The sequence below is a fragment of the Panthera pardus genome, unplaced genomic scaffold (genome assembly GCF_024362965.1).
Source record: "Panthera pardus isolate Hobbes unplaced genomic scaffold, ASM2436296v1 HiC_scaffold_20, whole genome shotgun sequence".
Taxonomy (NCBI): domain Eukaryota; kingdom Metazoa; phylum Chordata; class Mammalia; order Carnivora; family Felidae; genus Panthera; species Panthera pardus.
The window spans coordinates 91,129,784-91,142,478 of NW_026526766.1; the positions used below are offsets into that span (position 1 = coordinate 91,129,784).

The 12,695-nt window shown below is 54.8% G+C and overlaps 1 long non-coding RNA gene across 1 annotated transcript in view; it reads left to right on the forward strand.

Moving 5' to 3' along the window:
* The first annotated feature begins 90 nt into the window (after window positions 1-90).
* LOC128778663 (uncharacterized) overlaps window positions 91-12,695 on the forward strand; it is a 17,456-nt gene continuing 4,851 nt past the window's right edge. Inside the window, exons 1-2 of the long non-coding RNA XR_008424397.1 lie at window positions 91-593; window positions 1,816-2,818. This is a non-coding gene — a long non-coding RNA (uncharacterized LOC128778663). The remainder of the gene's footprint in view (window positions 594-1,815; window positions 2,819-12,695) is intronic.

A 12,695-nucleotide genomic window follows, 5' to 3' on the forward strand; every position in this document is an offset into this window, starting at 1 on the left:
GCGCGTGCGCGAGGGGCGGGGCGGCGGCGAGGCGGGGCGAGCGCACAAAGCCGGCCTCTCTGAGGGGTACTACGGGGAGCGGCGAGGGTCAGGATACCTCGGGCAGGCCAGACGCCTTAAAGGATCGGCTTACAGAGCGTGCCTTCGCCTCCGAAGCGGTAACCCCAAAATTGGCCAGTGCAGGTCTTTCTACTGCAATCCAAAAACGGAAGTATGATGATACCTCCAGGAAAGTGCTAGTGTGCCCCTCGAAAGTTCACCTCCTGAGCCCGGCCTGCAGCGGCGCCCCTCCCCCTAGGAGTCGAGGGGCGGCCGTTTCTCCCGAGACCCTCACTCTGGGGTCGCCGCTCCGCTTCGCCGTCGCTCCCGCACCTGCCAGCGGCAGCCAAGCGCGTGCACAGCAGCCGGCCCGGGCTGATCGCTCCACGCATGCCCGGCACCTCGGCACACAGGGACCCTTTCCGCCCCCCACCCCCCGGAAGCGAGGACCCTGAGCCCACAAGGCCAGGGGTGCCGGTGCCCGCGGGAAGCCACGGTCAGGGACGAGTCCGTACCAGCAGTCCCCGCGTGCAGGCCTCTCTGCTGTCTGCAAGGTGGGGTCCCAGACAGCGTGTCACCGTCAGTTACAAACGGGGAAGGGGAACCTCGGAGGGGAGGGCTGGGGCAAACGGAGAACCTGTTGGAGCCCGTGTTCTGGTCCCCCAAGTCCTGTGCATTCTCACCCGCTGCCCCCCTCCCGCTACCCGCGTGAGTCTTACGGTCTCGGGGGCGGTCTTGGTCTCCCCAGCTCCGCGACCCCAACCCAGGCAGCATAACGTGCAGTCTTACTTCCCAACTAAAGATGGAAACACCAAATATGTCGCAGGAACCTACGCAAACAAAAGAATAGCATTTGATATGGAAATGCCCAGGGAACCAAGTGTGTGGTTGTCACAGATACAGGAGCTTGTCTGCAGGCGCCTCCAGATGAGGACGCAGGGACAGGAAGTCTCTGTCTGGCGCTAGCATGGCTCTGTGTGGATCTCTGTGCCTGGGAAGCCGTAGTCACCTTGGGCCAGGTGCCATGGAGTCTTCTGGCTGTGACTACAGATGTTCACAAAGCCGGCTCGGGATGAAAGAGGACGTCTCCCTGCACCTGGCCACCTGGGCCAGAATCTGAGCCCCTCGTGGACACCCATCCATCACCTCTCGGCTGTATCAGCCATCCATTTCTCTCCATCCCTGCCCCAGGGCCTTCCAGCGGGCCTTTTCTAAACCTTTCTGAAGCACAGACAGAGCCCAAACCCCAACTCCGATCTGTCCCCCCTCCTGACTTTAGACTCACAGCCAGCTTCCCATTGCTCTCATAGCCAAATCCAAAATCTGATGGCAAAGTTTACCGGATTACCCCCTTTAGCCTAGCACCACCCCCAGTCTGTGCACCCCAGATCCCTGCCCTAAATCAAAAATACTCCCAGCCCTCCCACCATCTGGACAGCTGGATAAGATTCCAGATCTCAGAACTCAAACCAGGTTCCCAAGTCAGTTGGTCTTGCCCAAGGAGATAGAGCCTTCTAATGAAAATGAGAAAATCCTCTCTGTTAAGAGTTCTTGCGAGCAATCCTTGCGGTCACAGCTAAAATACTAGAAACAACACAGCAGGTAAAGCAATTTAGTAAAAGGTGATTTCCTTTATCGTCGAAATTTTAAATCCTTTTATATCCCTCCCGAAATGTGTTCGGGCTCAGAAAAATCACAGGTGGAAATGGAAGAGAGAATAAAAACCACAGAGAAAGGAAGAGCATTTTGGAGATTTTGTTTTGTTTTGTTTTCCAGAATATTGACCATTCTTTGGCCAACAGCAGCTAATTGGTAAATGAACCTGTTTCCGTGAACAATGCTTGTAAGAGACAACATTTCTCAAGGCTGTCTCATCAGCCTGAGAGTTTGAACCTGTCTGGGCACCCTCCCCACTGGCCCAGGTCCCTCCACCAGGCTCCTCACAGCACTCATGGCAGGTGGCACTGGGAGAGAGGAGGAAGAGAGGGGGGAGCGCCTGGGGGCTCCATTCTCTGGTAAGTTTGTCGCATGGTGTTTCCCGCACCTTCACAACAAGCCTGTGCCGTGGGCGCCTTTATTCTTTTTCACAATGAGGAAACTGAGTCTCAGGTTGAGAAGTCGCCCAAGTGCCCACGGGCACCACCGTGGAATTCAGTACTGGCTCCAGGCAGAGCCCAAACTCCCAACCGGCAGACGACACAATACACAATGGCAGGTGGATGGATGGATGGATGGACGAAGGATGGAAGGATACACAGATAAACGCTGGGTGGATGGATGAGTGAATGAGGGAGAAGCAAGCACCGAGGGTCTTAAAAGAAGAGAGAGCAACCTGTGTCCACAGAAGCAGTCAGCAAGGCTCTATGACAGTGGCAGAGCTGAAACTAAGAACATCACCTTCTTCTAGGCCTTGAAAAACCGTATTTGGTCACCCGGTGATAAGTATTTCACCAGGAACAGTGCATTGCCAAATCCGCAGGGCTTGCCGGGAGGTGGCAAAGGAACAGACCGCGTGGCAGGGATGCTGAGACGCTCTGTGTAGCAGGCAGAGGGCTGGGGGGCGGGTGGGGGATGGAAGTGCTGGCCCTTTAATGGCCAAGCCCAGGGCTCTGGATTCCGATGGCAGTTGAGGAGGGAGGGTTGCAGAAGAAGAGGGACACAGGGCTTCCAGGAACTGTTCGCCAGCTTTCCAGACTAGACGGCCCGCCTCTGCTGGGCCACCATTTTCCAGGGAGTCGCTGTCACTGCCTAGAGATCCCCAAGGCTCCCGCCAGCCCAGGTCAGTGGGGGTTTGTGTTAATTCCCTTCCCCCCAGGTAACTATCCCAGGACAGCTGGTTTGGGAGACTTCTGTCCCTATTTCCCCTCCTTGGGCTCTCCTCTCTTTTCCCCCGTCCCTGCCCGTGGTCCATCAGGACGGGTGTTTTGCCCACCATCCCGTGGGTACCGGTGGGCCTTCAGCTGACCTGAGTCCGAAAATCCACTCCCAACCCCAGTATCCGGAAAGCCGTTTCTCGTCCTACCATTCTTCTCTCCCTCCCCGGTCTACTTCCCAGGTACAGAGGGAGCAGGTCAGACCGGGTCCTGATGTCACATTCCCTCCTCCTTCGGCCTTTGCCCAGTCTGCACCTCCTGGACATCCGTCCTTCACTCCCTCCCAAGGGTGCCTGAGAGCCCAGTTTGCCTGGCACTGTCTGAGTTTAGAACTGAAAGCCCCCATTCCCGGCAGCCCCTTGTTCCACGGAAGCCAGGACGGTCCCCTGCACTGTCCCTTCCTCGAGGACACTAGGCTCAATCCACATTCTGTCCCTTCCGGTCCCTACCAGCACCGTGGCCCTCATCAGAGTCCATTCACTTTTCCACCGCCCTCATATGGGGTCATGGGAGCAGGGAGAACCCTTTAGGGCCGCAGTGCCTGCTGGGAGGGGCACTCAGTAGGTACCCAATAAAGACCCTCTGAACGAATGAATCCTGGAATATTCACTTTCGCTTCCTGTTGGATTTAAGCCTAACCTACCTTGCCCCAAAGCCCCCACAACTAAATCTGGCTGCTCTCAGCTTCCACCCTCCTCCAGGCCTGGACGTCTCCGGGGAGGGCCCCCTCCAGGTGGTGCTGGGTGCAGGGCACCAGTCCAGGGCACCCCCCCAGGCCAGGCTGGGCGGGTCATCTAGCAGGAATCCCCGGAATGCGGCTCAGACTTCCAATGCCAGGCCCCACCTGTTCCGGTCTGCAAATCCCCTCCCCACCTCCGCTGGGCTAATCCCCTTGGTTAGAGAAGGGTCCCGATGAGTGAGAAAAAAAGCAGCTCCTGTGACCTGAGCGGCCACATGGAAATCGGGAGATGAAACGAACGGGGTTTTCCAAGGCTCTGGAATGGGGTGGGGGGGGGGGGTATTCTGCACCAGCGGTTTACCGGGTCATTTTTAAGGAATGTAAATGGGGCCGCTAGTGCTCCCCCCTGCACTCCCCTGTCACGTCCAACTGTTTCCATTTGTCCATGTTATTAAAACCCCCGCAGCTGTTCTTACTGAGCGCCTACTGTGTGCTGTCCCCTTGTCTAAGGACGTCAAATACAGCCTTGTGAATTCCCAAACATGGTCGTGAGCTATTCTGATCTTTACAGATGAGGAAAAAAAATGGAGGTTCGGGGGGGCCCCTGCCTTGCCCCAGGCCACGCTGCGGGGAAATGACGGAGCTGGGGCTGGACCCCGCTCGTCCCGCCCCCAGAGCCCACCCGGTACAGGGTACCGACCCGCGGGGGCCCTTCCCCTCTGCGGACGCTGCTCCCACGGATGCCAGTAATCCCAGCAGCTTTCAGGCTGCGTCTCCCGCCGACAGCTATGGCTCCTGGCCCCACCAAGCACTTTCCAGTCCGTTCCCCTGGTGCTCAGAGTGCTGGCTGCCCCTTTGGGCTGTCCCCGGGGCCTGGTGACTATGAACGCTTCTGTGGGATAAGGTCCAGGAGCCCCGCTGTTGGGGTGCGGCCCTCACCTGCGCCCGGAAGCCCACGGGGTGAGCGCGAGTGCATAGGGGCCCGGCCCCCCAGCACCCACCTTTCTGGGTTTCCCGGGCTGGCTGCAACGAGGAGGAGCCAGCCGCCTAAAATAGAAAAGCTGACATGGGGGGAGGGGGGAACGCCAAAGGCCAAAGTCCCAAAGTCCGAGCGGCGCCCAGCTGCTCTCCCCACCAGCTGCAGGCTGGCTCCCTCTGTCCCTGGCTCCCCCAAAGAGCCTCTGTGGCCCCTCTGTCTACCCACCCCTTCCCTCCGGGGTCTTTAAATAGACCCCCCCCCCAACCCCCCAAGCTACGGAACTGAAGGGAATGAAGCCCCATCTTCTCCAAGGCAGCTCGGAGGCCTGGGGTAACGCAGCTGGCAGCTGTCTTCCTGCGTGAGCCCCACCTTGGGGGACAGAATCGGAGGCCCGATCCCTGTTGTTTCCAGAGCCCGCAGGCAGCTGGGGCAGGTCCCTGCCCTCTATGCTTCTACTTTGGGAAGCAGGGGGCAGGCTTCAAATTGGGGCTGTTGGGTTGTCTGGGTCAGAGGAGGTGGGGGGTGGACGGTTCTGGATAGTTCCAGCCCCAGACTTAGATTCCCTGTCGATCTCGGGGTCTCATGTTAAAGCTGTCGGGGACCGTGAGCATGGAGGAGGTCATTGAAAGGGTAGGAGCGGTGCTCCCTAAAACCGAAATGGAAGACAGACCCCAGTGCCCGTTTAGAGCACACAGACCCTGCAGTAACCCCTCCCAGGGACCGCCCCCGCCCCCCCCCCCCGAAACCACTGCAGGCGGCACAAGGCTGTGACAGAATGTCCACGGCAACGTTATTTATAAGGATGAAATAATTGGAGACAACTTAAATGCCCATCCCGAGGGGAAGAGGTGAGTCAGTCATGCTCCATCGGATGCTGGAACATTCTGCAGCCACCAAATGAATGAGGTAGCTGGGGAGGCCGTGCCAGGGGTGGGGGTGGGGGCGGGGGGCGGTCATGGCATTTTGAGAGATGACAGAATTTTTGTAAAACAAAGCTACGTGTGGGGAGAAAGAGAAAGAACCTTAGAGCAGAGGCTCTGGAGGACACAGAAACGACCACGGGGCACCCAGGGGGAAGGACCGCGGGGGCCGCCGTCAACCTTGCTTGTATGTTGCCCAAATTCGTCCAACCGGTGTCCCGCCTTTGTCACTAAAGAAAATAAGCATGGGTCTCGCTCACGCCCACGGTGGGAGAGGGACGCTGGATTCAGCTGAGCTGTCGCAATTGTTCTCTCGTGTCAAGCTGGTTACCTGGCCCTCACTCCCCCCCCCCCACCACCCCTGGTGCTGCCGGGAGATGTGGATAGGAGGCTGGCCCCACGTGGTCCCCACCCTCTGGGAGCTCTCTGTCTAGGGGGACAGGCAGCCTTGCTGGTGGGTTGATAGAAAGTCAAAGAGGCCTTCCCACATGCCGTTTGACCAGAGGCACCCCAAATGCAGGGGCTGCCCCCAAAGCAAGATGCAGGCATTTGGGGGCAGAAGAACAGGCCGCGTAAACAAAGGCCAATGGTTGGGGGGTGGGGGGAAGCAAATGGGAGGAGGCTGGGGGAGCATGGAAGACGGGCTGGGAGGGGTGAGGGGAGCCCAGGCAGCAAGCTGCGGGAGAGCATGATCTTCAGAGGCAGACCAGGGAGGCCGGAGATGCTCAGAGCCTCCTGCTGCCTGAGGCCTGGAGACAGCTCGGTGGGTGGGGAGGCGAGCCCCCAGCACCCCACGGCGAGGGGAGCACCAAGCTTGCAGACGGTCACGATGATAGCCCAGAGGATGAAGGAAACCAAACTTCTGGGGCAGCAGCAGAAACCGGGTCAAGAGCAGGGCTCTGGGCTCAGACTGCACGCGGTCCCCAAGACTGGCTGGGTCTCTCGGAGTGGCCCAGACACTGGGTTCTGCTTCCTCCCCCGAAAAATGGTGCTGGCGTGGGGACAGACCGCCTTGGAGGGCTGTTTCTGGTGGCAAAGGCATCATGGGTCTGCAGCATGTGGCCCCACCCCCATTAGGAGCTGCTGGGAGGGGGTGGGCCTACTCCGGGGGATTGGCAGCTTCCAGCAGGTCCTGAGTGAGGAGGAGTTTGATCTCAGAGCACAGGGTCCCCGCCCCCGGTGGCCCAGGCAGACACTGGTGGGTGAAGGAACGGCAGGAGGCTGGTAAGGGCGGAGGACGCCCTCGTGAAAGCAGCTACTGGAGGCCCTCGGCCGCTAGGCTCCTCGCTGGGCAAAGGGCCCCTCGGACGGCGGGGCAGAATCCCACGGGCCCCCAGTGTTTCTGGGTCTCGACTGTAACTGGCCATCTGGAGGGTCCTATGTCTAGTCCTGATGTGACTGCTCTCTCTCCCCTTGGCTGAGATCTCAGCCAGGCCCGGGGTCCCCCCGGCCACCCCACGGAGCGTCACTCTCTCCAGCGCTCCCAGGTCCCCTGCCCAATGGCGAGCCCGCAGGAGGCCTCCTCCGGCCAGCACTCCCCTCCTCGATGCTCTGGGGGTGCCCCGTCGGCAGGGCCTGTGGCAGCCCCGTGGGGCTAGGAAGCCGCTCTGCCGGCCCGGCGTCCAGATGGCTCCGGCTGTCCCGGGATGCGCGTCCATCCATCCCTTGGCATTTCCGCTTTGGGCCTCCCCGAGATGATCTGTCTGGTGTCCGAGTCCACACTCGGAGAGGCCCCTGGAGAGGCTTCGGGCATCTTCCCAGGCTCCGTGAAGCCTCCACCAAGTGAGGTCGGCTGCCCACACCCAGCTCTCAACGTGCGGAATCCCAGTGTGAACACAGTAGGCTCGGAACTGCGCGGTGGCTGCAAGTGTGAGTTCCACAGTCAGACACGCCCAGGCACGTCCCGACACCTCAGTTTCCTCATCTGTAAAATGGGAATGGGCAGACCGACTTGTCTGGTGTTCCAAGGATTCTTACACAATAACACGGAGCACTTAGTGCCAGGCCTGGAACCCAGGAAGCACCCAGAAGGCACCGGTGTCCACAATCTTTTTTTCTTCTTTGTACATCTGTCATACAATTGAATGTGGGAGGCCACGCAGTTCTGGGAGTTGTGCACACGAATACACCTGTGTCACCGGGACTGTCAGATTCCAAACCCCGAGATTCCCTCCTGTCGCCCCTTTGCGGTCCTGACTCCCCCATCCCTGGCCGTCACCAACCCGTTCCATGTCCCCAGGGTTCTGCGTCTTCCAGGATGGCCTCTAGATGGGATCACACAGGGTGTGACCTTTGAGACTGGCTTCCCCCGGACAGCATGATGCCTCTGAGCGTCACCGACGTGGTTGTGCCTCCGGCTTGTCCTTTGTCACTGTCGAGTGGTGGCCCACTGCCCGTATGGCCCACCTTTACCGGTGTGCTCGCTCAAGGACCTCTGAGTTGTTGCCAGTCTGAAGCGATGGTGAACAGGGCCGCTATGCACGTTGGTATACAAGCTTTTGTGTGAACATGAACTTCTAGTTCTCTCCAGTCAGTACGTGGGAGCTGGATTTTGCTGGATCTTTTGGCAACACGGTCTTGCAGAGCGAGCGGCTGCCCCATTTTGCTGTCCCGCCAGCGGTGTGTGGGAGCCCCGGCGGCTCTGATCCTCACCAGAACCCGGCCCGGTCAGGCTCTCCCATCCCCTCCCCTTCTAATCAACACGCGGTGGCCTCTCATTGTGGCTTTGCTGCCCACGGTCTTATCGTGGCCAAATACGCACGCCATAAAATTGGCCCTTTAAGCCACTTTTTAAATATACGATTTAGTGGCATTAAATACAATCAGCACGTGGGCATGCGGCCGTCCCCGCTGTCCATTTCCAGGACTCTTTCAGCATCTTAAACTCGACCCACTAAACACAAACTTCCTGTTCCCCGCTCCCCCCCACACCCCTGCCCCGGATAACCTCTCTCCTCCTTCTCGACGGATCTGCCCATTCTGGGCATTTCACATAAATGGAATCACACGGCATTTGTCCCCGCGTGTCTGGCTTGTTAGCACGATGTCTTCAAGGTTCGTCCGCGCTCTAGCAGGCGCTAGGGACTCCGCTCCTGTCAGCGGATGAATAGTGTTCCGTTGCATGGGTCTGCCGCATTCTGTAAGGCAGCTACTGACGGACAGCGGAGTTATTTCCATCTTTTGGCTCTCGTGAACAAGAGAGCCTGTGTGTACTTGGGTGCGTAAATATCTGTTTACACACTGTGAACTTGGGTGCGTAAACATCTGTTTGAGCCCTGCTTCCAACTGTTTTGGGTATCGAACTGTGGCCCTGACTTGCATTTCTCTGTGGCTAATGACGTGCGTTTCTCTGTACCTTCTTTGGGGAAGTGTCTGTTTAAACAGTTTGCTTATTTTTTTTACATGGCTCGGCTTCCCATTGTTGAGTAGCGAGAGTTACTTCCAGAGGGCGGACACCATCCTTTGCGGGACGTGTAATTTGCAAACGTTCTCTGCCAGTCCGGGTCTCGTCTTTATTCGCCTGGCCGGGTCTTTCACAAAGCAAAGCTTCTTTTGCCTTGATGAAGTTCCCTCTATGACTTTTTTTCTCTTATTAATTGTGTGTCTGGCATCATATCTAACCGTCTGCCTAATCCACACGGTCACAAAGATTTTCTTCCAAAAGAGTCATTGTTTTACGTTTTCGCAATCAGATATGCCATCCAGGTCGAGTTCGTGTTTGTAGTAGGGGTGAGGCATTGGTTAAGGCTCAACCACTTTAAAAAAAATTTTTTTTTTTTAACGTTTATTCACCTTTGAGAGACCTAGCATGAGCGGGGGAGGGGCAGAGAGAGAGCAGGACACAGAATCCGAAGCAGGCTCCGGGCCCCGAGCTGTCAGCACAGAGCCCGACACGGGGCTTGAACCCACGAACCGTGAGATCATGACCTGAGCCGAAGTTGGACACACAACTGGCTGAGCCACCCAGGACCCCCTTGGCTCAAACACTTTTGATCATGCACTCTAAAAGTCCGCTGTTAAGTTGCGTAGACGTCTACGATTGCTACGGCCTCTTGGTGAATGGACACTTTCATCTGTATGTAATGTCCCTCTTGATCCCTGGTAGTTTTCTCTGTTCTGGCACCTGCTTTGATATTAACCCGGCCATGCCAGCCTCCTCGACTAGTATTTGTATATCAGTTTCTATCTTTTGATTTTTAACCCACCTCTGTCATAATTGAAGCTTGCTATAGACAGCCTATTGCTGGGTCATGGATTTTAATCCATTTTGACAAGTTGTCTTTTCTCTTTGCTGTGTGTAGGCTGTTTATGTTTTATTTTGTTGCGTACAGAACACATAACATGGTAACTACCCCCTTAACTAATTTATAAGTGTAAAATATATTCTTGCCAAGTCTAGGGAAGCCATTTACCTGTAATATAATTATGGGCATGTCTGGATTTGGGTCTATTGTTTTATTATTTATTTTCTGTTTGTTTTTTTCTTTTACCTCTACTTATCTTTTCATGCCTTAAAAACTTGTTTGAATACTTCTTTTTTTAATAAATTTTTTTTTAACGTTTATTTATTTTTGAGACAGAGAGAGACAGAGCATGAACGGGGGAGGGGCAGAGAGAGAGGGAGACACAGAATCGGAAACAGGCTCCAGGCTCCGAGCCATCAGCCCAGAGCCCGACGCAGGGCTTGAACTCCCGGACCGCGAGATCGTGACCTGAGCTGAAGTCGGACGCTTAACTGACTGAGCCACCCAGGCGCCCCAAAACTTGTTTGAATACTTCTTAATGATCCATTGTAATTTATCTATTGGGAATTCTGACTATGTGTTTTGTGTGTGTGGTTTTTTGTTTTGTTTTGTTTTCTGAGAGAGAGAGAGAGAGAGAGAGAGCACGCTTGAGTGGGGGAGGGGCAGAGAGAGAGAGAGAGAGAGAGAGAGAGAGAGAAGCTCAAGCAGGCTCCACGCTCAGCACAGAGCCTGGGGTGGGGCTCGATCCCACGACCCTGGGATCATGACCCAAACTAAAATCAAGACTTGGACACTGAGCCACCCAGGCGCCCCTGGGTGTATAGTTTTTTAGTGGATTGTTTAGGGACTAAAATAAGTATATTTCTAAGTTTACTTCACAGTCCACAGCATGTCAATATTTTAGACCTCACCAGCACATTGGTCCCTTTGCCTCGGTCTCTTTATTTATAGTTGTCACGTGAATCGGAACCAAAGACACTGAATATCCCACTAGACAGTGCAGTGTTTTCTTCTTTCAGCCATCACACACATCTCTTAAAAATTAAAAGGAAAAAACAGACTACTTACCTAAATATTTACAATGTCTGTTGTTCTTCTGTCATTCCTGACATTCCAAATTTCCCTCTTGCCCGAGAACTTCTCTTAAGCAGTTCTGCTGGTCACGAATGGTTTCCTCTCCTGCATCTGAGAAAGTCTTTATCCTTCTTGGTGGGTGTGTTTGCCAGATTGACAGCTTTTTCTCCTATATTTTTTAAATATATTTTTGCTGATGTTTATTTATTTTTGAGAGACAGAGAATGAGTGGGGGAGGAACAGAATCCAAAGCAGGCGCTGGGCTCCGAGTGGTCAGCACAGAGCCCGACATGGGGCTCGAACTCACGAAGTGCAAGATTATGACCTGAGCCAAAGTCGGACGCTCAAATGACTGAGCCACCCAGGCACCCCATACAGCTTTGTCTTCTAGCCCATTAAAAATGTTATTCCACTCCCTTGTGGCCTCCATAGTTCCCAACGAGAAATCTGCTGTTATTTTTTTTTTCTCAATAGTTTTTGATAAAGGATGTTTCTTTCTTACCGTTCTCAAGATTTCTCTCTTGGTGTTTAGCGGTTGGCGTTTGTGATGCGTCTTGGTGTGCATTGCTTCAAGTTTAAACTATTCGAGGTTCACTCAGCTTCTTGAGTCCATAGGCAGGTCTGTACCTTTTGCCAGATTTGGAGAGTTTTCAGCCATTTTTTTTCTTTGAGTACTTTTTTTTTTTTTAACGTTTATTTATTTTTTTGAGACAGAGAGACACAGAGTATGAACGGGGGAGGGGCAGAGAGAGAGGGAGACACAGAATCGGAAGCAGGCTCCAGGCTCTGAGCCATCAGCCCAGAGCCCGACACGGGGCTCGAACTCACGGACCGCGAGATCGAGACCTGAGCCGAAGTCGGACGCTTAACCGACTGAGCCACCCAGGCGCCCCCTTTGAGTACTTTTTTACGCTCTGCCCTTTTGGGAATCCAGCCAGCGTCACAAATGTTAGATCCTCTGGGAGAGTCTCACGGGTCCCTGAGACTCTGCTCCTTGAGCCACCCAGGTGCCCCTCATCCATTGAGTTTTTAAATTTCAGTTATTGTATTTTTCAGCTCTGAAATTTCCATCTGGTTCTTTATATATTCTCTTTCTTTGCTGAGACTTTCTAGTTTCTCACTTGTTTTGAGTATGTTCACAAAAGCCTTTTTATGATGAATGCTTTAAAATCTTTATCACATTGGGGCGCCTGGGTGGCTCAGCCAGTTGAGCGTTTGACTCTTGATTTTGGCTCAGATCATGAGCCCAGGGGCGTGGGATCAAGCCCCACGTCGGGCTCCACGCTGAGAATGGAGCTTGCGTAAGATTCTCTTTCTCCCTCTGCCCCTCTCTCCCACTCGTGCTCTCTCTCATGCTCTAAAATAAAATAAATAATAAAATCAAATAAAACCGTGGTCACATCCTCCAGAGACCGCTCTGTCATTTCCATGTTGACATCTATTGTCTTTTTTCACTCTGGGATCTTCCTGGCTCTAAGTATGACTGCTGGTTTTTTTGTTTGTTTGTTTGTTTGTTATTTGTTTTTTATTTTCTGTCTGGTTGTTTGTTTTTGTTTGGGGGGAAGGTGAATGAAAACCTGGACATTTTGGGTATTATGTTGTGAGGCTCTGGGTCTTATCGGAACCCATTTTAGCTGACCTCCTCTGACTCTGCTCTGGCAAGGGGCTGGGATGAGGGGTGCCACGTCCCTGTTGCTGCCAGGTGGGGAGAGAGGTCCAGCCCCCACCTGACGGGGGCGCTCTTTGTTCGTATCAGGTGTCAGATTCCAGCTCCCGGGTGGGCTTCGACTGATGCCTCCCTGGCCGGAGGAGGGAGGAGGGTCTTGGTCTTGCTCCCCACACGGCCTCCACACGCACTGCAGCGGTTGGGGGGATGGGTTACCAGCC